This window comes from Papio anubis, chromosome 1 (assembly GCF_008728515.1).
Source record: "Papio anubis isolate 15944 chromosome 1, Panubis1.0, whole genome shotgun sequence".
Taxonomy (NCBI): Eukaryota; Metazoa; Chordata; class Mammalia; order Primates; family Cercopithecidae; genus Papio; species Papio anubis.
In genome coordinates, this window is record NC_044976.1 from 117,784,483 (window position 1) to 117,810,615 (window position 26,133).

At 42.5% G+C, this 26,133-nt stretch overlaps 2 pseudogenes; one reads left to right on the top strand and one right to left on the bottom strand.

Annotated features, from left to right (window-relative positions):
* Positions 1–2,318: 2,318 nt before the first annotated feature.
* On the bottom strand, positions 2,319–24,474 carry LOC101021310 (annotated as a pseudogene).
* Positions 14,279–14,997, top strand: LOC116274683 (annotated as a pseudogene).
* Positions 24,475–26,133: the final 1,659 nt, after the last annotated feature.

Sequence of the window (26,133 nt, forward strand, 5' to 3'; positions counted from 1 at the left end):
GTTGGGGTAGGGGAAACTTTTAAAGGCAAAAAGAAGTCCACAGAAGCTACTTTAAAACAAAGTTTATTGGTCACAGAAGCTGACTGCGAGTTGTCATTGGCTTATTGGTGGAGACAGCCATTGCTAGGCATGTGTTCTTGAGAGAGAACATTTTATCTGGAATACGTCTTGGAATGTAATGCAGTTACAGAAATCGATGTGTCCATCTTAGAATGAGCAAGTGTGTAAAGACCTGCTGATGGTGTAAAGCATGCAGGATGTGCCATATTGTGGGTTTTAGGGAGTCCTTGTGATAGTTCTTATCTCAGATATACAAGCATGGGCTCCCCTCCTTCATGACCCTCCAGCTCCAGTTCACCTGGATCTGACGATAGTGGACTTCATCTTGGTAGTAACAACTTTCACATCAAAGTTTTAAGAAAATATTCTTTTCCCTCTTGGGTGTAGGTGGCAAGGAGGCAAGACTGGAAGTGGGGAACCCAGCTGGGTACAGTAGTTCATTGGAGGAGAGGTTGGAAGCTTGGAGGAAAAGTGTCTGTGAAAAGGCAGGGGAATGGACACATGGGAGAGGGATGTTAGAGCTTGACATGAGCGGACTTCTTGATGAGAAAGGAGGACTTTTTGAATCACTCTCAGATTTCCTGATGACTTTCAGGGTGGCTGGGTCAAATACATAGAAAGTGGAAGTTTGGTGGTGAGGGACAGTGAGGTGTTTCTCACTGAAGTAGTTTCTCTATTCTGTCAGTAGCTGAAGCAGGCCATCCAGCTGTCAGTGGGCAGTCAGGATGCTGACTGAAGTGGGGGAACGAGGATATTTGGGCATAGATAATTGTTTCAAAGTATGAATACAAGCTTGAGTGTAGGTTTTGTGATAGTGTTGAAGCTCTTCTGAAGATAAAAGTAAGACTGTCCCATAGATACTACTTTTTCCAGCCTATCCATTTCGGAAAAACATGACAAGGTGGTTACGAGTTTCTCTTTTCTCTGTTTGGACATGGATGGTACGTGACAGAAGAAAGGTGCAGAAATGCTGAGGAGTTTGAAAGGGAATGTAGTATAGTGATGATAAACCATGAAACCTGGCTTGAACGGAAAGGGGTGAACAGAAGTAGGGACAGCTGGAAATCATGGGTTGTGGAACAATGCATGGTGAAACAACCATATAGTTTAAATAAAGAAGCAAAAGTGAATGGCAAGATGTGGTCTTATAGTTGGGCATTTCAGATTTGATCTGGTGGTAGGTTCTTGATGACTATGGCCATGGAGTTGTCTCTGGTGGGGTGTGGTAGAGATGCAGTTGGAGGGTGAGGTGTTGAGGGTGTGGTGGATAATCTGTGTGGATGCACAGAATTGCTAAGAACTGTGGCGTGTAGTTGGGTGTGGGGAAGCATGAGAGGTGAGGCTAATATTATCACTAAAAATCAGGGTGTGGGAAGTATGGGGGCATGATTATGTGTGAGAGGCAGATATAGTGAGAAGACTTTCTAGGTTGTTGAATACCTCTCTAGTGTTGGCTTATTGGGTAGAGGAGGGAGCTCTGATGGAAGTTGTAATGGTGACCTCCTACATCTGACTATCTACTATGTAAGTGGGGAAATTGAGATTTAGATTTATGTATTGAAAATACAATGGTTTCCTGAGGAAGTAGCCAGAGAAAGAGGCAAATGGATGTTCACATGGTTATTGAAGATGAAAACTGACATTTGGATACAAATTTCAGGAAGATTTGAAGATAAATCTTAACTATAAAAGTGAGTTATGCCAGAGAGAAGAATATTGTGATAAGGACCGGTCAAATGAACATTGCTTTAGGTGTGTCTGACAAATTTCTATTTCTTGATTACATGATGTATGCCTTATAATATTTTCTTAACCAACTCCTTTATTTTGTTTGGTTTTCTGTATTTGTGTATGTGTGTTTTTTCTTCCATTTTAAAATTACCATAAGAAAACTAATAAAACACTCAAAAAATGAGGGAAATACTTTATATTTCATGAAAAAAACTTAACATTATAAGTATGTTAACAGCTTTATTTGTAATTGTTTTATTTCCTCTCCTTTACTTCCTCTCCCTCTTCACTTCCCATGTCCAGTCTTTCCTCCTCCTTCTTCTTCTTCTGTTTTGAAACTGAGTCTCGCTCTGTTGCCCAGGCTGGAGTGCAGTGGTGCCATCTTGGCTCTGCAACCTCCACCCTATCCAGGATTCAACAATTCTCCTGCCTCAGCCTCCCCTAGTAGCTGGGTACAGGTACATGGCACCACACCAGGTTAATTTTTGTATTTTTGGGTTACTGGTGTGAGCCACTGCTCCGGCCCCATGTCCCAATCACCCCAAGAGGTCTGACCTGGATTATGTAATCACCATGTGGCTTGTTTGTGCTTTTACACAGTCGAATCCATGAAGCAGAGTATGTAATACTTCAAGCTCAGTCTGTTGGTTGAAGTAAGTTGTAAGGCAATGTCCCTGGATAAAGGGGGATGGGTAAGAGACTGCACATCATGATAGGGGAATGGCACATGTGTTCAGCAGAGAGAATGGCTGGAAGCTATTTTTACAGATGCACAACTGTACCTGACAAACTATCAGATTGACAAATGTTCAAAAGCTTGACACTATACCCTGCTGGCAAGTTTGTGAGGGAAAAGGCATGTTTGCCAGTGGTGATGAAAAACGTTACAACCTCTATGGAGGGAATCTTGAATATCTAATAAATTTAAAAACACATTTACTCTGTCTTCCAAGTAGTCTTATAAGTAGCTAGGACTCAGGTGTGTGCCACCACACTTAGCTAATTTCTATATTTTATATTTTTGTAGAGACAGGGTTTCACTATGTTGCTCAGGCTGGTCTTGAACTCCTGGCCTCAAGGCGACTCTCCTGTCTCAACCTCTCAAGGTCCTGGGATTACAGGCATGAGCCACTGTTCTGGCCTATACTTCTCTTTGACTACAGTAATCCTACTTCTAAAAATTAACCATAAGGTCTATCAGCAGAATTATCCAACTGAAGAAGTGAGAAAAAAAGAACAAAAAAGAAAAGAAAGAGATCCTCAGGTACTGGAGGAACAATATCAAAAGGTCTAACAGATGTGTAGTTTGGGTCTCAAAATGAGGTGCGAGAAAGAATGGAACTGATTTTTGTTTTTGAGGCAATAATTGTGAAATTATTCAAATTAGGTAAAAAGCTGAAAAATTACAGATTCAAAAAGCTCATGGAACTTCAAGGAGGCTTAAAAACAAAGAAAGTTATATGTAGATGCCTCACAATCAAACTGAAAATTAAGACAAGGGGAAAAAAATTAAATGTAGCCAAAGGATGCAGGACAGAAAACGCTGGTACCTTAGTAGCATCAAGCACACCCGATTTTGATCACTCTCATCGTCCTCCAGTAATACAAACAGGATGATTTGGAGAAATTGTTGATTCTGGGACTGAGGCTGGAAATATATAAGATGAACCTGGGGCATCTCATAATGTCAGAGTGAGTTTCCTTTCCCATGAAAAATGAAGTAAAACAAAACAAACACCACGATGGGACGCGTGACAGGGTCCAGGAGGCAACTGAAAGCGCTTGTGATGGCCAAAACAGCAACAGTTTGAGCAACAAAACAAAGAAGGATCAAACTGTAACCCCACATAGAAAAATAAATATCCAAGATTCCATACTGCTATGAAGAAATAACTGAATACATACATTCATGAGGGGGAGAACAGACACATCTGTGTGGAGTAAGTCCACATAATTTACGTGGATAATCCACCCACAGGGAAGTAGAGCACAAGTCCACACTCCTTAAATGTGGGCAGCACATAGGGACTTCTTCTCAGGAGTCCAGCATGGAAAACGTGAAAAAGGCTGAATTCACAGTGGAGAAGGCTGATGAAGTGGAGCTGGAAGGTCATGAAGGAGGGGAGCCCATGCTTGTATATTTGAGATAAGAACTCTCAGAAGGACTCCCTAAAACCCACAAGAGGTTATGGCACATCCTACATGCTTTACACCATCAGCAGGTCTTACACACTTTGCTCATTCTGCATGTCCACACGTATTTCTATAACTGCATTTTCTTCAAGACTGCAGCATTCCAGATAAAATGTTCTCGCAAGAACACATGCCTAGCAATGGCTGTCTGCACCAATAAGCTAATGCCAACTCCTGCAATCAGCTACTGTGACCAATGCATTTATTTCCAAGCAGCTTCTGTGGACTTCTTTTTGCCTTTAAAAGTTTCCCCTTACCCAAACCTCTCAGGATACACCTGTGACTTGTTATACCCAGTGCATTCCTGATTCCAATCCTTCATTCAAATAAACTCATTGTCTTTTGAGAGCTAATCTCTGCTGTTATTTTAGGTTGCCATAATCAGTCTAGTTCAATAGATAACATGTAAATTAATTCAACTATGAACAACTACTTCGGAACTATTTTTCCTCTATGGGTAAACATGGTTTAGTGCCACTACCAAGGATTATGAAGTGTTTCACTTGTTTCTCCTTGAAAACATCATTAGGTTTATCACCTGATGTTCTCAATGCTCAAAGCAATGAACATTTTAAACTTAATAAAATTTCCACTCTGAAAGATCCCTTTTTTTTTCAGTGTAATTCATAAGGTTTAAACAAAAGCATGTCACTTAGTAGTTTGAAATCCATCCCCCAAACAGAAATAAGAATATACTTTTTAAAAAATTTTTTATTTCATTTAATTTGATGAACTATTATTTGAGTAGATAACTCCAAATTTTACAATAACATGTAGTTCATTACCCAACTTGGATTTTATCTATTAAAGTGAGCACTAGTAAAAAAGATATGATCTATAGGTAAAAACATTTATCTCATTACCCAACTTGGATTTTATCTATTAAAGTGAGCACTAGTAAAAAAGATATGATCTATAGGTAAAAACATTTATCTCTTTAAACATGTAATATTATACTCTTATTAAAGAAGAACAACATTTAAGTTAATATACCACACTTCATTGGTCTCAACTAACTTAAAAAATTTAAAAATTAAAAAAATAGCCCTCAAATTGTGAAAAGAAAGTTCATTTAAAAGGTGCTTATCTATACAATGTTATTTATCTGCTGAGTACCCTTAAACAAATCATTTTTCCAGCAGTCCATTATCAACTCTGCTTGCTCATCTGGAAAATGCAGTCATGGTGGGATAGCGTCCTTGTAGAATTATATAAGCACTAAATTCATTATTCTATGTAATGCACCTAGAACAATGCCAAGCATGTTTCAGTGCTTTTAAAACTGTTAGTCCTTCTCATTTCCCATAAAATATTTCCTTGGTAATCGTCCCTTTCCAGGTGATATGTACAAAAGTAATACAAACAGCACTCGGTGGAAGGTCTTTGCAGATGCTTCTCACAATAAATCTGGACTAAAGTCCCATGCCTAAGTTCTTACTGAGGAAGGGGACAAAGCCAGCCCAGATCTTCAGTAGAAGCAGACGGTGTGAAGAAAGCTTCTTCCTGACTTCTCCTCCATTTGCAACAGCAGCTCCTCCAGACTGTCTTCCATGTCATCTGACTGCTGCAGGCACTGGCAAAGCTCACAGATGAGGAAAGCTCCCCAGGGTGTAGCATCTTCAGAATTTATGCTTTGATGTCCATGTTGATCACGTGCACAGGCTGCAAGGTCTGCTGTTCTCTGGAACACAGATCTTCCACCACTGTGTCATAGACACTCTCCTCACAGGTGAAGATGACATCAAAGAAATCAGTGCACTCCTGAAATCTTTCTGGACCGGGCTTGATTCTCTCATTTCTTCCCAAGATGTGTAAGATCCCATTATGGGTGTAACATTCTCTATCTTTCCTGACGAGGTCATTGTACATCTCCTTATATGTTGCTGCAAAATCATAAACTACAGGACGACCGGGTCTTGGTCCTGGTAGCCTCACAGTAGATTCCGTTCCGAAAGACCAGACACTCAGCCCTTTTCTCCTGAGGATGCTGTGGGCCTCCATGCTCCTGTTGATGTTGCTCACACACACCACAGCCACCTTGAGTGAGGAGGAGGAGAACATGATGGCGGCCACTCGGAACCAGAGAGACACAGACGCCTCAGCTGCAGCACGGACTCTGAGCCAAGGAGACGACCACCTGTAGCCAGGTCTTCCAAATGAGCTAATGTGGAGGCACAGGAGGCAGGTTTATATTGAGTCACCTTAATTAGTGGGTGGAGACTTCATGACTTCTAGATTGATTAGGTTGTGATAATGGACTCCTAACTTCATGCAGAACCATCAAGATGATTAAATTACCTCAAGCAGTAACTCTCAACAAGGTGGCACCACCAGTCCAGATTATTTAAAATCTGGTTTTGCTCTGTTGGTTCTCCTAGTGAATGGGGGCCGCTATTGACAATGGTCAAGACAATTAAGCTTCCTGCAAGCATGTCATAGGACTCTCCAGGGACCTTCAGACATGAAATTGGATGATAAACATGCTGACAATTTCCAAGGCCTCACCCTATTTAATGATAAATTACAAGTATTGTCACTTGTTTTAATTTTCATAATGTTCAAGAAGCGCAGTTGCATAAATCATAGGACCACTGTATATAGCCTTGTCCAGAAACTCACAAATTTTTTTCACCAATACAAAAAGAATCCCATTCTGAACAACACATCTGCTTATGCTATTTTAAGAGTTATTGAATACCAGATTTTTCTGCATTTGATATTATTGAACTCATAATGATTCTTCAGGGAATGCAGGAATTGATGCAATCCTCTGCCTCCAAGTACAGCTGTGTTTGAGCTTTTCTACACTTAAATGCAATGTTTAGAATTTTTTTAGTAGTTGTATAATTTATTAAGAAAATAAAAGAGATTTTAAAATTATGAATGGGGTTTCAAAAAATAAGATAATCATGTCTCTTTTGAATTGATTAGATTATGATAATGGACTGCTATTCACAAAAACAATCAAAATGATTAAATTCCTAATTCAGTAACTCTCCACACAGGTGGCCCCACCCAGTCAGGACTGATGTATAGGTGAGCTCACCCTCACCTCACCCGGCCCAATTTTACTTGTTTTTATTAATCTTTCTTAAATGTATGTATAGCTCACATTCATTTCAGTATAAATCAGATCAGGGATATCACTTTTGTCCCTGGTGCAGGGACAAAATCTATGAAGTAATATACTGTATTTTTCTACGTCCCTCTTACTGTGATTCTTACATTGCAAATACAGCAGGTTCTCAAATAACATCCTTTTTTTTTTTTTTTTTTTCATTTTTTGAGACACAGTTTTGCTCTGTCAACCTGGCTGGAGTGCAGTGGTGCCATCATGGCTCACTGCAGCCTCAAACTCCTGGGATCAATCAGTCCTCCCACTTCAGCCTCCTGAGTAGCTGGAACTACAGGTGTGTACCACCATGTCTGGCTAACTTTTTTTTTTTTTTTTATAGAGGATGGGGTTTCACCATGTTACCCAGGCTGGTCTCAAATTCCTGGGCTCAAGTGATCCACCCACTTCAGCCTCCCAAAGTGCTGGGATTACAGGCATGAGCCACTGTGCCCAGCCTCAAATAATATCATTTTATTATAATATTAATTTAAAAAATTTCTGGCAGACCAATGTCTGCATGGGGTTTGCATATTCTCCCCATGTCGGTGTGGGTTTTCTCTGGATATTCTTGTTTCCTCCCACATCCCAGAGATGTGCAAATTAGATGAACTGACATCTTTACGGTCTCAGTGCGAGGCTGTGCCCTGTGCCCCGGATGGGGTCCTGTCCAACATTGGGTCCTGCCTCGCACCTAGAGCTGCCAAGATAGGTTCCAGCCACCTGCCACCCTGAACTGGAATCATCGGGTTGGAAAATGAGTGAATGAATACAAATTATTGAAAAATAAAAATTCATAAAACATGCAGTAATCATACAAATGCAAGACAATAACGATGAGAGTACAAAATAGATCAGCCAGCCTGCAGTGTCTGTCATTGTTGATTTTTTAACTGTGTAGTAGTAGGAGGTGCTCCTTACAATTTTTTCTTTGCAAACATCTATTCCTTGGTTTAACTTAACCACAACTGCGACCACGATCACCCACTGATTCACCAAAAATTAGGTGAATAATAATCTTACTAGGTTTTATTAGGCTTTCTTAATTGTATGTACAGCTCACATTTGTTTCTAAGTTTAATATTCTAAGTGTGTTGAATCTTTATTTAGAAATTTGGTGATGTTTTTGTGACTCTTGTTCATATCAATTAGCCTATGATAAAATTAATTTTATCATACATTATTTCACTTGAAGTCATCGTTTTGGGTTTGGTGGCTCACGCCTGTAATCCCAGCACTTTTGGAGGCTGAGGCGGGGGGATCACCTGAGGTCCAGAGTTCGAGAACAGCCTGGCCAACATGGTGAAACCCTGTCTCTACTAAAGAAATACAAAAAAAATGTGCCGGGCATGGTGGCGGGTGCCTGTAATTCTGGCTACTCCAGAGACTGAGGCAGGAGAATTGCTTGAACCTGGGAAGCGGAGGTTGCAGTGAGCAGACATCATGCCATTGCACTCCAGCCTGGGCAAGAAGAGCCAAACTCCATCTCAAAACAAACAAACAAACACACAAACAAATTAGGAAACACCTTAAAGTTTCTCAAAGTGTGTTCTTAGACTAGCAGCATTAGCATTAATTGGGAACTTGTAAAAAATGAAAATGTAGACCCCAAACCAGTGAATCACAAAGTCTAGTGGTGAACCCCAGAGGTTTGTGTTCTTTTCTTCCCATTTCCATGAATTGTTCAGGTTCACATAAGTGATAATGTTTGGAAAGTCTTCTCTCTAGTAGGTTTCTCTGTGGGGAACACAGGAGATAAACTGCCTGAATTGCTGTGTATCTTTCCTTCACCCTGACACAGGGCCACATCGTGGCTGGGTACAGCATTGCTGGGCTGTAGTCCTTTCTCTCAGTAGTCCTTAACTGCCATGCCACCGTCTGTTCCAGCACAGGAGATAAAAAGTCTAATTCCAGCATCATTCTTCTTCTGTAGATAAGATGCTCTTTTTAATTGGATGTTTGTAAAATGTTTCTCTTTCTCCTTAGTGTTCAAAATTTTTACCAGCAGATGCCTCAATGTTTCTTATTTCTCTTCACTCTAGTCCAGTATTTCTCCATTTTTTCATCAATCCCCACTTATGGAGCCTTTTTAGACACTTTTTCCTAATCGCCGTCTCATACAATTTTAATAGCACAGGTATATTGTATATTTGTTTATGTACTGTATTTGTGCTTTGTACATAAAGAGAGTGAGATTTTTATTCACTCCCCCAAGAACAAATATTTGCCCCATTAGGGACACTATCACCCCCTTTTCACCTCTGTTGAGAGAGCATGGTTTAACCTGAAACAGTGAGCCTTTTATTACACTTCAAGGAATAATCTACTATTCTTGGTTTAATTATTGTCTTCTCTCCATTAATACCTTTTACTGCTTGTGACACTTTGTTATTCTTGATTTATCCTCCAAGTCCCTTATCTTTTCTTCATAGTTTCTTATATTTTTGCTTCTTGTTTTGAAATATTTGTGAAATCAAATTTGGATCTCAAGGAAGACCATCCCTTCTCTCAATTCACTCACTAAATTATTTATTAGTTTGGCCTCAGAAAGGATGGCCCCCTTGAATTTTTTTAATGGGGTTGTTTTTTTCTTGTAAATCTGTTTAAGTTCCTTATAGACGCTGGATATTAGACTTTTGTCAGATGTATAGTTTCCAAATATTTTCTCCCATTCTGTAGGTTGTATACTCTGTTGATAGCTTCTTTTGCTGTGCAGACACTCTTACGTTTAACTAGATCCCACTTGTGAATTTTTCCTTTTGTTGTTCCTCTGGTGTCTTTGTAATGAAATACTTGTGCTTTCCCCTGTCCAGGATGGTATTGCCTAGGTTGTCTTCCAGAGTTTTGATAGTTTGGCATTTGACATTTAAATCTTGAATCTACCTTGAGTAGATTTTTGTGTATGGTATAAGGAAGGGGTCAAGCAGCAATCTTCTGCATGTGGCTAGCCAGTTATCCCAGCACCATTAATTGAATTAGGGAGTGTTTTCCTCATTGCTTGTTTTTGTCAGGTTTGTTGGAGATCAGATGATCAGGTGTGTGGCCTTATTTCTGGGCTCTCTATTGTACCACCGGTCTATGTGCCTGTTTTTGTACCAGTGCCATGCTGTTTTGATTACTGTAGCCCTGTAGTATAGTTTGATATCAGGCAATTTAATGCCTCCAGTTTTGTTCTTTTTGCTTAGGATTGCCTTAGCTATTCAGGCTCTTCTTTGGTTCTTTATACATTTTAAAATAGTTGTTTTTTTGTTCTATAAAGAATGTCATTGGTCAGTTGATAGGAATAGCATTGAATCTGTAAATTGCTTTAGGCAGTATGGCCATTTTAATGATCCCATCCATGAGCATGAGATTTTTTTTTCCATTTTTTGTGTCTTCTCTGATTTCTCTGAGCAGTTTTTGTAATTTTCATTGTAGAGATCTTTCACCTCCCTGGTTAGCTGTATTTCTAGGTATTTTATTCTTTTTGTGGCAGTTATGAATGGGACAATCTTTCTGATTTGGCTCTTGGCTTGGCTGTTGTTGATGTACAGGAATGCTAGTGATTTTTGTGTTTTAATTTTGTATCCTGAAACTTTGCTGAAGTTGTTTATCAGCTGAAGGAGCTTCTGGGCCAAGACTATGGGGGTTTTCTAGATATAAGATCACATCGTCTGCAAATAGAGATAGTTTGTCTTCTTCTCTTCCTATTTTTATTTCTTCCTCTTTTTATTTCTTCCACTTTTTATTTCTTTCTCTTGCCTGATTTCTCTGGCCAAGACTTCCAATACTATGTTGAATAGGAGTGGTGAGAGAAGGCATCCTTGTTTTGTGCCAGTTTTCAAGGGGAATGCTTCCAGCCTTTGCCCATTTGGTAAAACGTTGGCTGTGGTTTTGTCATAGATGGCTCTTATTATCTTGAAGTATGTTCCTTTAATACCTAATTTATTGAGAGTTTTTAACATGAAGGGGTTTTGAATTTTATCAAAAGTCTTTTCTGCATCTGTTGAGATAATCATGTGTTTTTATCTTTAGTTCTGTTTATGTGAGGAATTACATTTATTGATTTGCATATGTTGAATCAACCTTGAATCCTGGGGATGAAGCCTACTCGATTGTGGTGGATTAGCTTTTTGATGTGGATTCATTTGCCTACTTGATTGTGGTGGGTTAGCTTTTTGATGCTGGATTCATTTGCAAGTATTTTGTTGAGGATTTCTGCATCGATGTTCATTAAGGATATTGGCCTGACGTTTTCTTTTTTTTGTTGTGTTTCCACCAGGTTTTGGTATCAGGATGATGCTGGCCTCATAGAATGAGTTGGGGAGGAGTCCCTTCTCCTTAATTTTTTGGAATAATTTCTGTAGGAATGGTAACAGCTCTTCTTTATACATCTGGTAGAATTCAGCTATGAATCCATCAGGTCCTTGGCTTTTTCTTGTTGGTAGGCTATTTATTACTGACTCATTTTTGGAGCTGATTATTAGTCTGTTCAGGGAATCAGTTTCTTCCTGGTTCAGTCTTGGGAGGGTGTATATGTCCAGGAATTTAATCATCTATTCTAGGTTTTCTAGTTTGTGTGCATAGTGGTGTTCATAGTAGTTTCTGATGATTATTTTTATTTCTGTGGGGTTAATGGTAACATTTCGTTTGTCATTTCTAATTGTGTTTATTTGGATCTTCTCTCTTTTCTTCTTTATTAGTATAGCTAGTGGACTATTTATTTATTTTATCTTTTTTTTTTTTCAAAAAACCAACTTTTGGATTCACTGATCTTTTAAATGGTTTTTCATGCCTCCATTTCCTTCAGTTTAGCCCCTCTCATTTTGGTTATTTCTTGTTTTCTGCTAGCTTTGGGGTTGAATTTTTTTCTTGCATCTCTAATTCTTTCAGTTCTTTCAGTTGTGATGTCAGGTTGTTAATTTGAGAACTTTATAACTTTTTGATATGGGCATTTAGTACTATAAATTTCCCTTTTAACACTGCCTTACCTGTGTCACAGAGATTCTGGTATGTTATATCTTTATTTTCATTAGTTTCAAAGAACTTCTTGATTTCTGCCTTAATTTCATTATTTTCCCATAAGTCTTTCAGGAATATGTTGTTTAATTTCTATGTAATTTCATATTTACCCAAAAGTCATTCAAGAACATGTTGTTTAATTTCCATGCAATTTCATGGTTTTGAGCCATTTTCTTGGTCTTGACTTCTATTTTTTATTGTGTCATGGCCTGAGAATGTGTTTGGTTTGATTTTTGTTCTTTTGCATTTGCAGAGGATTATTTTATGTCCAATTATGTGGTTAGTTTTAGAGTATGCGCCATATAGTGGTGAGAAAAATGTATCTTTTCTTTTTTTTTTTGTTTCAATATTTTATTCAAGTTTTTTTTTAAGTGATGTTAATTACAGCATTTCAAGGGGAGGATCTAATTCCACACAAAATGGAAGACTCTAAAATGTACCCATTAAACTGCTAAAAGACAAATTGAGTGGTGAGAATACAACAGAAGTCCAATATAGATTCTGAGTGTTGTCACCATGTGATGGCAATCACACAGACAATTCCAAGCTTATAGCTGGAACTCCTGGAAGCTATTTCATATTCTGGTGCCAGGGCAAAAATTACAACACAAGAAGGAATAAGTCCTGAATTATTGGCTTCATCACATTCCTTAAATATTGGGTGGTTTTTGCAAATTGTGGCTTTCCAATCTACTTTAAACCTACAGACACATTGGCTTAAGATATATTGTCATGTAGTCTCAGCCTCTGATTCCCAGAGCCCAGTCTCTTCAGGACCATAGCACCCCACTGCTGGTCTGGCCCTCCACATTCAGTCTACTCTGATGCCTTTTCTAATGCAACTAATTGCTTTTGAGTCTCCAGCACCATCTCAAAAAAAATAAAAAATAAAAAATAAAAAAACCTTTTCAGTTTCTACTTACCCATAACCTGTAAGTCTCCCCTACAGTGCAAGGAGTGTGCTAAGAAAACTAGTTTTTCATTTTAATTCTTACTCTCCACAGCTCCCAACAACAGGGGATGTGAAATGACAGGGGAAGTGTTAGAGGCATCTGTTTCCTAAAACCATTATCACTCGCAGGCTTAGAGAATACTTCACAATGTTGGTCATTTACCACTTGAAGGTAAACTAACTCCATATTTTCTCTGCCACTAGATTAATTTTTGAAAAGATGAGACTGTCTCTCCAGAAACTCAAATTGCACAGAGACTGTAAAAGGAGCCAAGAGTACAAAAATAAGCAAATAAAAATGATCTTTTGCCCAGGATTTTTATTCCTTCTTCAAGGGAAGATGCTCTGGATACCTCCATGAGCTTTGCTTTCACACAGCTCAGGGGAGGCTGCAAGGTCCTCCCCATGCAGGTGTTACCAGCAGAGGGCACACTCCCCCCCACCCCCATCCCCGCCCCCCTTCCTCCACCAGGCTCCACAGGAAATGCCAGTGCAGGGTTTGGAATACTAAGTAGAAGGAAGGTTTATCACCATCACCCCCTCTTTACATAACTGGGTACATGGAGTCACAACCAGAATTGGAAGCAGCTTGCCTGGAGAACACACAATCAGGAAAAGTGTGTGGGTATCCAGAAGCTCCCCAAACCCACTATTTGCTCAGTGACTCTAGGGATTTAGTTTTACTAGTCAAAGTTTTATTAGTCTTCAACAAAAAAAGAAAAAGTTTTATTAGTCTTTAACAAAATGAGAAAAATACCAGCAATTGCATGTATATATTTGAGTGTGTATTGCCTATATACAACTGTGAATGTGTGTGTGTGATGTGAATTCTTCCACTGCCCTTTTGTGCCTAAGGACTGGGACTGTCCATATTCTCAGAGTATAGTTTCCTGATTTTTTAGTTTTAAATACTCTGTCTTTAATGTTATCAATGAAAAAATCATAATTTTGCAATATTCTTACTTGTCAAAATATAAAGTGATAACTCTAGGTTCCTCTCCAAAATTAAAGTATACACACACACACACACACACACACACACGTCCACAAAACCCAAAAGTCTAGAAATTCCTCCTGTCTAGAGCCCAAATCTTCATTTCTTTTTATTTTTATGTTTTTCCTATGGCTGTAGCATGGCCCCAATCTCAGTCAGAGCCACAGAAGAATACAACACTCGGTGGTAACCCGAGTGTGTTACAACCACTGCACTTGGGAGTGGAGAATGGGGCACATGGATCTGTGCATGTGGCTGCAGCCCCATGGGGATATTTCCTGACACTGACAGCATACTCTTCATGGGCAGGTACCCAACTTCTGTTGGGAACCTGTGTCCAAGCTAGTATGCCAGGTTTCATCCACACCAGCATCATAGAGGTAGCCAGGCCCAACTCCTACAATGAGATCATCCAGAATGGCCACAAATAAGAGCCTTTGGAAAACATATGGTCTGCTCCATACACATAGAGCAAAAAGCTTGCTGAGGAGGCTGTGCTGGCAGCTAATGGGTGAACACTGAAAAATAGCGGTATCTTGTACATTTGTGCCTTAAGACCCATGTATATCTATGAGGAAAGAAGCCCAATCCTTTCTGCCACTACAAATGAGGCCCCATTACAATGGGATCCTGTCAAGTGTCAGCAAGTTATCCACAGTCAACACAGTCTATGTTGGCAACATGGCCCGGGCCCACATTCTGGTCTTGTGGGCCCTACAGGACCCCAAGAAGGCCCCAAGAATACGAGGTCAGTTCCACTACATCTCAGATGACACGCCTCACCAAAGCTATGATAACCTTAGTTACACCCTGAGCAAAGAGAGAGGCTTCTGCCTTGATTCCAGATGGAGCCTTCCTTTAGCCCTGATAGGCTGCATTGGCTTCCTGCTGGAAATAGTGAGCTTCCTGCTCAGGCCAATTTATACCTTGTGGACCGGCACAAGAAGACCCTGAAGTCCAAGACTCAGTGATTTAAGGATGACAGAGACGTGCATGTGGGTGTTGTTAGGAGATGTCATCAAGCTCCACCCTCCTGGCTTCATACAGAAGGTAACAAGTGCACAAGCCCAGGTCCTGCCTCCTCCCTTTCACACAATGGCCAACTTATTGTCTTCCTTGTGTCATCAAAACCTGTGCAGTCACTGGCCCAACCAGAAGCTTTCTGTGCTAACCATATACCAAAGAACTGACAATGTGATTTGCTGTTACCGAATATCAGTGGCTAATTCTGAACAATTTGGGGTCTCTTTTAACTTGAGGATCTCTTTTGACTACCAGAGCTCCATTTCCCCTCTTAAATGAGAAAGCATTTCTTTTTTTTAATCTCCCATTTCTTCACACAGTTCAATGAAAAGAGCAATAAATGCTTTAACGCTTAACCTGGAGGGAGGCGTGGCTTCTGTTAATATATACTTTCCTCCTTTCCCTTTCATTTCCAGATATCACCATCTCCAATTTAGAAGAGTACCATGAAACCAGGATTTAGGGGTGGGCAGAGTAGTGGGAGGGTCAGGAAGGGTGGATGAAGGCTGAATAAGCTCTAGTATGTTTCAGGCATCTACAACCTGACCTACATATGACATATATTACCTCACTTAATACTCATCAGAAACCTCTGATGTGAGGCGACTATTTCCATTTCATCGGGAGGAAACTTGTTCATGGTCACACTAAGTGATTAGTGACTAGACCTGCTACCAGGGAGTCAGCGTTGAAAGTCCTTATCTTTCCACTGAAACACTCAGCCTGAATTTGCCTTGTCAGTGGCACAGCAGAGCACTGGAGCATGGGGTGCCGTTCCTTGAGAGAGCCCCAACTCCCTTGGGTTATCTCCTTCTTGCCCTATTCCATGCAGGGGACTCCCTAGAACCCAAGAGAATCCCTGAGGGGCACCTGAAAAGGTTTGCATGCCTTACTAAATGGCCCTGAGCAGGGGAGAGAAAAGCAAAAATGCATTTAGCCTCCAGGAGCTTCAGTGCCAATTTCCTAGAAGGTCTGTAGAACACACCTGGGTATGTGTGTGCTGGTCATTCTGGTTATTCATAACCCTGCATTTCACCCTTTCAAATCACACAATGAAGCCATACCATGGGTTTCTGGGCAAATAAAGAGAACGAGGGTGAGCTTCCCAGAAAATTTATCTCCTACTCAGCTCAAAAAGTAGAAATCTGCTATCCCACATCCCCAGATTTAACTGCCTCTCTCTCCTTTTTTATCCATCTTTCCATTAAATCACATCCTTTCTTCCTTTATTCTTCCATCTCCTTAGCTTCTCCTTCCCTACATCTCCCCTTTTATCACTGGTCCCCACATTCCTCTCAATTTCCCTGAGGAGGGGAGGCCAACAAAGACAAGTTTGGGAACTTCAGTGATGACATAGTCATTAACCAACCAAAGAAGCAACGGTCGAAAGAAACACTTTCAGGGGGATTAGGGACAGAGTTTACCTGAAGTGGGTGCAGAGGTTGCTGTGGGTCCCGAGTGTGGGAAGGGAAGCTGTCTGCCTCTGGACCTGGCTGTATATCACAGCCACGATGAGGGTCACACTCAACATCAAGATGGCTTCTTTCTTACACAGAAAATTTATGAATGGTTAATCAGTTGAATTTGATTACCACAACGGAGACAGTTTCAAAGTTCATTCTGAACGGAAAAAGGGAAAACATTCTGGCCCAGATGAAAAGGCTTCTGCCACCTCAAAACACCAAGGGACAGATGACCAGCACCAGCATCAGGGTGGAATTGCACTAGGCTAGTGGGGTAGAGTGAAAAATGGAACATCCCTCCTGCCCCATCCACTGAACAAAATGCAGGAGCCAGCACCTGTCCTGCTCTTGCAAGGCATGCCCACCATCCATATGTTTATGACAAATAGCATGGGAAGGATAGGAGGGTGGTGGAATCCGGGACAAGAGTCTTTCCCCTTGGTTTTTCAGTCGAGTGAAACCCCACTCTTATTGACCAACGAGGGCAATGTTCAAAGAGAAGTGATGGGAAAGGTTATACCTCCAATGGGCAGTGAGCGGTGATCACAGAAAGAGAGGAATAAATTGGATGGGCCAGCAGTCTCAACTGGAAAAGCACAAAGGACTCGGAGTGTTGCCTCCAACAAAATGCGCCATCCCTTCTCACAACTGAGGGTGCCAGGCAGGCAGACCTCCTGCACCAAGCAAGCCTCGCTGTACCTCACGCAATGCACCACACGGGGGCAGCAAGTCTCAGAGGGAAGAGCAAGGAAGCCTGACCCAGTGGGGATTTTTGCGTCCCTTTCCTCCACCTAGGTGGCTCTGCAGGGTACCTGTCAAAGGAATGAATGAAAACACAGGCAATTGCTCAGTCATCGGCTTAACGGCTAGGTGTATATGAGTATAGAGAATGGAGCTGAGCTGAAGTCACTGGGAAAAGCCACAGGAACCAGTGGGGCTTGAATGAGGCCTTGAATTCCTCTGTCCAGGCAGGGGGCACAGCCTGGGCAGTGGTGCAGAGAAAGACGAGGGGCATGAGGAGGTACCCCGCCTGCTAGGAAACGTGTATGGACAGCAGATGAGGAACTCAGGTGCCAGACTCAGGTTTTCACCACCTGACAGCCAGGCTCTGAGGGCCAGGATGGGGCTGGGAACCCGTGATGGCCTGCTGAGAACTGGCAGGAAAGCAGCCAGAGGCCAACTCTTACGTGAAATCTCTTGATTTCTAAATATCAGCGACTAACTCTAAATTTTAAGAAACAGCTCAAAGACCTGCTCCAAGAGAGGAATGTGTGGGCTAGTATTCAAAATGTATGTGTAATATTTTATTTCTTAAAACGTAGGTGGTGAGGTGTCAGCAGCAAATCTGTTCGTTCTTGGTGATAAGTCCCAAATATACATTATTATATCATATTGTCAGCTTTTCTGTATATTTAACATAGATAATAATTTTTTAATAAATTAAATTTGGTGGGGAAAAAATCATGCAAACTAACAAAACACATTCACAGGCTGGACCCAGGACCCAGGATTAAGACCTCCAGTTTTCCATTTCTGCTCCCAATCTAGTGGTCCAGTGGGGGAGATAAAATACAAGATATGTTAGGTGCTGTGCACAGTAAATGTGCAGAATGCCATAGAAAGGAAAGTGCTTCTGAAGGATCCATTCCCACAGGGGATTCATGGGGTCCTTGCCTTTCGGCTGGATATCAAAAGATGGGTAGGATTTCAACAGACAGGAATGCAAGTGAAAGTATTCCAGGAGGAGGCAATGCAGTCTGCAAAGACCCAAGTGAGAAAGGGATCAATTTTGGGCAACAATGAGACCAGACCCGAAAGCCCAAGGCCAGGGGAGAAGTGGAAGATACACCTGGAAAAAAATGATGGGCACAGGCAGGATCACCTGGGGTCACCCCTGGAGACACCCTGTCTGCTGCCTTCATTGCCCTCAGAGTAGGAATTCCGTGCCCCATCCCTCCTAAAGACGACTTGACATTCAATTACTTCACACATACAGCATGCCTCATGTTCTCTCAAAAATTGGACTCTACGGGAAAAAAAAAGTCTCCTATAGCTATGAACATTGATGGTGATGCAAAAAGCTGCGACATCATTCACTATGCAATGGGAATTGTTCAGCTGTCCCTGGAAGATTACCTTGGCAGCATTTTGTAGGAGGGACTGAAAGAGATGAACAGGATATTTCAAAAATCTAGGTAAGAAATGAAGGCCTGATTTATGTGTTGGTAACAAAACGGAAGACAGGGGCAACTGAGGAAGGCCTGAGGCAGAATGGCTGCTAGTTTAGACAACACTGGGTGTGGGCACAGAATTCCCGTGCACCCACATTTTCAAGCCGGACACCTGGATGGCAGCCCCAGACTCCTTCCACCTATCATTCAGGGCTACCAACTTTACCTCCACAACACCTCTTGCATGTGTCCTCTTCCTCCCTGGTAACATCATTCTGACTTTTACTCCCCACAGGCCTCCTTGTCTTGGAGAGTCACCCATGAAACCGATCCTCAGCAGTGTTGCCGGAGTGCTCTCCAAACTAGTCTCACCATGTCACTCCCTTCCTTAAAACCAACCACTGAGGGAGCCCCTGGACTGTCAGGATGAGCTTGAGAGCCTTAGCATAACATAGAGGGCCTCTGAAGCCCTGGACCCTGCCTGACTCTCCAGACTAATTCTCACCAATCCCTGCCCTATCCCCAGATTCTCCTGCTTCGTGCCTCAACAATTTTCCAAACTCAGTGCTTCTGGCATGCAGCATGCTTTTACATCCACCCAGGCCGGTGCATGGTTTTCCTTCTGCTTAAAGGGTGCCCAGCTCTCCTGCCAGCACATCCTTCCCAGCTCCTTATTTACTATCCAATATGTCTCATTTTACAGCCTCTGTGTCTTGTGCATATCGAGTTGCACTCTCACTAGTTTTTCATTTATATATCCTATTCCGCAGCCCTACACTGCCATGTCCTGAGGACAGTAACTCACCATGTCATCTCTTTGTCCCCAGGGACTGACACAAAATAGACACATGGGCTGATGGAGGGATGGATGGATGGATGGATGGAAGGATGAAACACAAGCAAACTCAACTGTTACAATGGAGAGAGGAAGGGATAGAGAGTCAGGGAGTTGAATGCTTTGAATGACATAGTAAGAAAGAATTCACAGACGACTTTTCAAAGTATCCATGAACCTGAAGAAGCTAGACCATCATAAAGAGATCCAGGAGAAACAGAAGGCGCATGGAGGGTATGCGGCTGAGAATGAACTCATTTGTGTGGTATGAAGAGTGAGTGGGGTTGTGAGAGGCCTACCAGCAGGGAAAGGGAAAGGCTGATGAAAGCGAAGCCAGCTGCCAAGGTTATAAAGGGACTGGGAATTAGATCCAAAACCTGAAATGGTGCAAGGCCCAGAGCATATTTATACTATAAAACAAAGAAAATCTGTCTTAAAAATTAAATTCAGAAGAGAATCTCCCACTCTTAGGCAACTCAGGTGAGGATCACTCAACATCTCCGGCTACACGTTCTTCTTGAGACATCAAGAGACTCTGGTGGCAATTTGGAGGGAGTTTTTTGGGTTTTTTTGTTTTGTTTTGTTTTTTTATCATGGCCCAAGATGCCACCCAAGGCTAATGAGCCGGGAATGGAGTCGGTGATCTGAGGCATGAAGGAGGTTCATTATGAGGAAGTGAAGGGGCAAGGCTAGATGAACAGAAGAAAGTGGATTGGCCACTGTGTCCCCAAAAGCAGGGGTCAGTGGGGTCAGTTGCAGACTCCAAAACAGTCAGTAATCTGTTCTGGAAACCTGAAGCTCCCTATTGAACTGCGCAATCTTTCCTCAAGAAATGGAAGAACCAGCACTAGCGAAGTCAGTCCTTCTTCCTAAACAGATACTGGCGACAGAGGGGTGGGCATGAGGTGGGCTGTGGGACTACTGTCAACCTAGCATGAGCCCTGGCCACTGAGGTAGGAATACCCTTCTCATGAGCCCGGCCCTAACTCCTTCCTACATCAGCTGGAGTGTCTCGAGTCCCTGGTGTAGCTCTGAGCAGGGCAGTTCTATGGGCACATGGCGTGTGTCAATACACAGGCCCTGTGCTTGGCTTAAGGGGCTGCCATGGGACCCTATATTTTGGTTGCAAAACACCTATTGCCTGACCTATGGTGGGTAAATGGAAAAGGCTCCCTGGTTCCTCCAGAGCAGATCAATGTCTTTGTGGAGTTTGGATGTTAGAGCTAAAGAAAGCTCCATCAGGCATGGTGGGACACACCTGTAGTCCCAGCTACTAGGAGACTGAGGCAGGAGGATCACTTGAATCCAGGAGCTCAAGGCCAGACAAGACCTCATCTCTAAAATTTTTTAATAAATTGAAGTTAAAGAAAGATCTAGAGATCTTTACTCCAGCTTTTAACTGTGGGCTCCTTTCCTTCTTTCATTTTAGCTATGAGAAAACTGAGGCCTGGGAAGTGAGATGACTTTCCCAACATTCACCTTGACCACTGCCTGTAATGGTGACCCAGGATTTGCTACTTTTAAGGTGAAAAGGTGGGTGAAGGCATAGAACTAGGAGGTTGCCCTACCAACATATTTATAAACAGATTAAAAAAAGGCGGGATGGGAGACATTTGAAATGAGGGCAGAGGGCAGGTTTAACCAGAAATCAGCTGTCTAAGCCATTTGTCTGGTCTACACAGCCCAACCTCCTGTAGGAACAACAGCTTGAGGAACGTGGGTGCTGTATGAATGGAGACAGGCAGGTGCTTCATGGTACAGAAATAAAAGTAGCTGGCAGTGAGAGGGACTAAGGAAAAGGGGAGACAAGGGCAAAAACAAGCAAGTATTCTTTCATTTTAGAAACAGAGTATTTCTACAAATGAGAGTGAGGGGTGGACATCTCGAGTTCTCATTTCAATTTTGCCATCGAAGTGAAGCAAATCTCCTCACCTGCCTGGGTCTGTTTCCTTTCCTGCAAAATGAAGGTAATGGCTCATTTCTAAGGTCTGTTGCCAGTGACTTTGGGCTGTAAAAGTGTAAGATGATTTGCATCCTCTGGCACCTGCCCACTTCCGCAGCTAAACTTCATAATAACACAAGCCTCCATGTGCTTATTTGTTTGTGTGAAGCTGAAGCTGTTTGAGAAAGTGGTTTCCCAGCCTTTCCCTGGCTCTAGTGGCACCTGGCACCTCACTGGGAAAGGGGCACCATACCTCTCATAGGGTTGTAAAGGATCAACAAGTGGGGCCAAGAAGTGTGGCCGATTCCCTCCCTCCCTGATATCTGATGACCACTGAACGGCAGAACTTAGTGATGACTTAAATAAGGCCTTTTTTCTTTACGTTAATCTACGGATGTTTCACAAGTAGGTTTTAAAACTCTTAGACAATCACTAGACATAAAAGTGGGCAGAGCCAACAGAGACAGTGCCTACCGAAGAGGAACCAGAAACCCAGAAAAGTCATGCCTTGCTCAAGACCACTGCCAGTTCATGCCAAAGCTCTGCCCTGCACACTCCACGCACAGCACACCCTCAAAGGAGAAGCAGAACTAGTTCCTTCTTTCTTCCTGTTCTCAGGAAAGGGAGGCCACGCCTTCTCACTCCCTCATCACCCTGCCCCAGGAGCTGGAAATCCCAGAGGACAGAGGCCACATGCACTGCAACTTCCTCTCCTCCTCCTAGGCTCCTAGGAGCTGGGACACAAGACTTTAGGACGCCCCTCAGCAGCCCCTTCCCTGCAGCACTGGGCACAACCACCTGGTAACCACCTTGCCTCCTAACATTCACACAAGCCCCTGAATCTTACAAGAGCCTTTGTGTTTGTCATTTTGTTCGATTTTCCCACACCTCATACCTGCATCTTTCCACTGCACAGATGAGAGCAAGATCAAGAACACCTATAGGCCTTGGTCTAGGCTGCAGCAGCACTGACAGTGGCTGTGTGAGCCCAGGGAATCTCAGGCTGTGAAGTCATGTCTGTGATTTCCACCAAATCTACTAACTTCAACCCAGAAATCAGCAGAGCTACTTCAGCTGAAACCTTGAGGTGACCCTCATTTCAGACAATCGCTAATGCTACTCTTGACAAGAGACATGTCTAGCCAGATCCTTTTCCAGCCCCTTGACAAAGTGAATTAGCTTTTCCAAGGTTACACACTGTCCTTTCCCTCACCCAACAAAGCCAGCTAAAGTGGACATTGCCTGATTTGCAGCAGTGGTGGGAACCCTGATTTATAGTCACAAAGTCCTTGGTAGAGAATCTGCTTAACACTGAGCCTTTGCTGAATGCACCTTCGTGCCCTAGCATAACATGTGAAGCCTTGATATGAAGTTCCCCCCATCCACCTCCCACCCCCTGCAGCCCCAGGGGCCAAATCCTTAAAGTCATATTTATAGTTGGCAAAATAATTCACCCCAAGCAGGTTGGGCAGGCAGGAAACAAAATCAGCCTTCACCTTCACCCTTAAATGATGTTGGAATGTGTAAGCATCTCTAGCTCTCTCACATCTGTCTCTCTAGCACTGAGCACTGTGCCTGGAACATGCCCACTCAGCTGAGGGGTGAACTTCCCAGGGTCTCTGCTCTTAATGAGTCACAGCCTTGGGGCCAGGGAAGGCCAGCCCTTCACAGATGGCATCAGAACACCCAGGCAGAACCACTCCCTACTTCAGCCCTTGATGCTTTCAGAAAAGCATCTCAGTGGAGTGTCTTTAGTGCATACAAGGAATGCATGGAACTGCTTCCAGTGCATCCATGGTCTCCAGGAGTCTGTCAATTCTTTTACTTGTGATGAACATCCTTCAAATATATGTGTGGGAATGCCAGCCTGAACACCACACAAACACTTATACCTTTTTCAAACTTCTTAAACAGAGGGAAACGTGGTATATGGAACAACTTGCCACCCACCTCACTGGCTTCCAAAGCTGAGCAATCCGGGCTGCTGGATTGAGGCAGGGCACTGGCTGGATGCAGACAGCACTGAGAAAAGTGGCCTGGATCTCACAGGAGCAGCTGGAAATTGAAACCCATTGGAATGTGCTTTGGGTTAGTGAACGTGACCTTAAAACCACAGTCTGGCAGCAGAAAACTGCAATCTACAAGGTACTTGCAGCTGTGATAGGGAGACAGTGGAGCAATCACTAGGCAATTCATGCTGGAGACTGGCCAGGTGTGCTCCTCCCCTCCCACCAGGGGCAGAGAGGATGGAAATTATGTGATTGCCAAGGGCAGCTGAGAAAACAAGTCATGCCTGGGGTTTTATTTGTTAAGTGAACTGAGTTGGGGGAATGAAGATCTGAGAGAAGGGGAAGAAGGCAGACTGTGAGTGGCGAAGACGGTGAAGGCCAGCAGCAGCCTTCCACACCTATTCCATTGTCATCTGATGGACAGCCAAGACAGGCACTTTTCCTAGCTCTTACTTATGGTATTGTCTTCACTATTTGCCACAGTCATGTGAAAGGTGGCCTACCAGAAGCAGACAAAGCCTGTTGCCCCTTGCACTGCCCTTTGCCTCCATAATTCTGGGGGAGGAGAGAATTTGAGCCTTATATATTATACTTACTGTAATCCCGAAGAAAGAAAGGGGGTCCCTAATTGGTCCTACAGAGTTCTCACCCTCTTTGCCCATTAAAATCACCCAGGGAGTTTCTACAAAATTACAGCTACTTAGGCCTCACTTCAACTAATTGCTCTCTACATTTAAAAGACAAACAGAAAAGCTCTCCAAGGTTAAGAAAATCTGTAGCTTAAACTAATCAAACCTCAAGAATTCCACGCAATCAGGTACGGTTTCTTTAATTGGAATGTGGGGCAGAGGCTCACACACGTCAAAGTTAGAGATAGCTGGGCACAAAGTCTCATGTCGATAATTCCAGCACTCTGGGAGGCTGAGGCAGGAGGATCACTTGAGCCTAAGATTTCAAGACCACCCTGGGCAACATAGGGAGACCCCATCTCTACAGAATTAAAAATTTGTTAAATGCCTAGCCAGGCACAGTGGTGCATACCTGTCATCCTACACACTCCTGAGACTGAGGTGGGAGAATCTCTTGGTCTGGGAAGTTGAGGATTGCGCCACTGCACACCAGGCTCTGGGTGACAGAGCAAGACCCCGTCTCCAAAAAACAAAAAACAAAAGAATGTTAGAGGAAAAAAAAATCTCTCTCTAAATGAACACCAGGAGCACTGGCTTTTCCCATGATCTCTCTTGCTGCTTGCCACACTCTGTTCTCCATACAACAGCCTGAGAGATGTTTTAAAGTAAACTCAAATCCTATGTCTCACCTATATAAAACCTTTCTGGGGCTTCCCATTCCATTTATGACAGACTCTAAACTGATCTCCAGCTCTCCCGGACACTGCATGATCTGCTCACCCTTCCAGCTCGTGTCCTCATCACACTTCCTTTTACTCACAGCGTCCCAGCCGGATTGGCCTCCCCGCAATTCTGTAAACACGCAAGACTTTCTTGCCTCTGGATCTTCACATTTATCACTCCCTTTATATAAAATGATGTTCCTCATCTTCTCATGGTTGGCTCTCTGTTGATATGTAGATCTCAGCTGAACTGTCACCGCCCTAATGAGATGAGATGTCCCTGACCATCCTCTCCTGAATAGGCTCTGCTTCATGCATCACATCACACTGTTTCTCTCCTCCTAGCTGTTAAAACTATCATAGAAAATAAAGTCCATTTTAAAAACTAAATGAGATAATATATGTAAAGCACCTGATACATAGTAAAGGACTCAATTAACATGTTAGATCTCATATGTAGAGCTTTCTATGTGCAAGGAGATGTCCTATATGACCTCTTGGTCTAATCTCAACTGATTATTCCTTAAAATAAGCATCTGGGTGAACTCGCTGGGTCAAGTGTGTGAAAGTTTAAAATATTTTGTCAGATACTCACCAGATGTTTGTGTTAACTTACACTTCCATGAATAACACACCTGTCTCCCCACATCTTCACCAACACTTAGTAACTTCGATGAATCTAATATTTGCTAAACCACTCATAGTTTTCAAACTGAGTTTAATGAAGGGATAATGTCCTTTGTAATGCAAGAGAAATCCCCAAGAAAAGAAAGCAGCTTGTTAAAAGTATGCCAGCCTACCTTTTTTCTTCTTAAACGTTGGAGTTCCAAGAACTCTTGACTTGATTGGCACAAAGTTCCAGTTTCATCTGAAGACTCAGCTGGGGAAATATCTACTTTCAAGCTCACTTACATAGGTGTTGGAAAATTCACTTCCTCGAAGCTTATTGGACTGGGAACCTCAATTCCCCTTTGACTGTTGGCTGCCCTCAGTTCATTACTATATTGTCCTGTCTAGCACAGCAGCTTGTTTCATCCAGCCCAATGAGAAAGAGGAAGTGTAAAACAAGATGCAAGTCACAATCATTTCTAACCTAATCATGGAAGTAACATTCCATCATTTTTGTCCGATTATACTGATTAAAAGCAAGTTACTAGGTTCAGCCCACACACAAGGGAATGAATACCAGGAAGCAGAGATCACTGGACTCACCTTAGAGGCTGGCTACCATACCATCATTGTCAGACTCCAGAGGAAATGGTTGAGTGACATCTATCTGACCTCCCCCCAAAAATA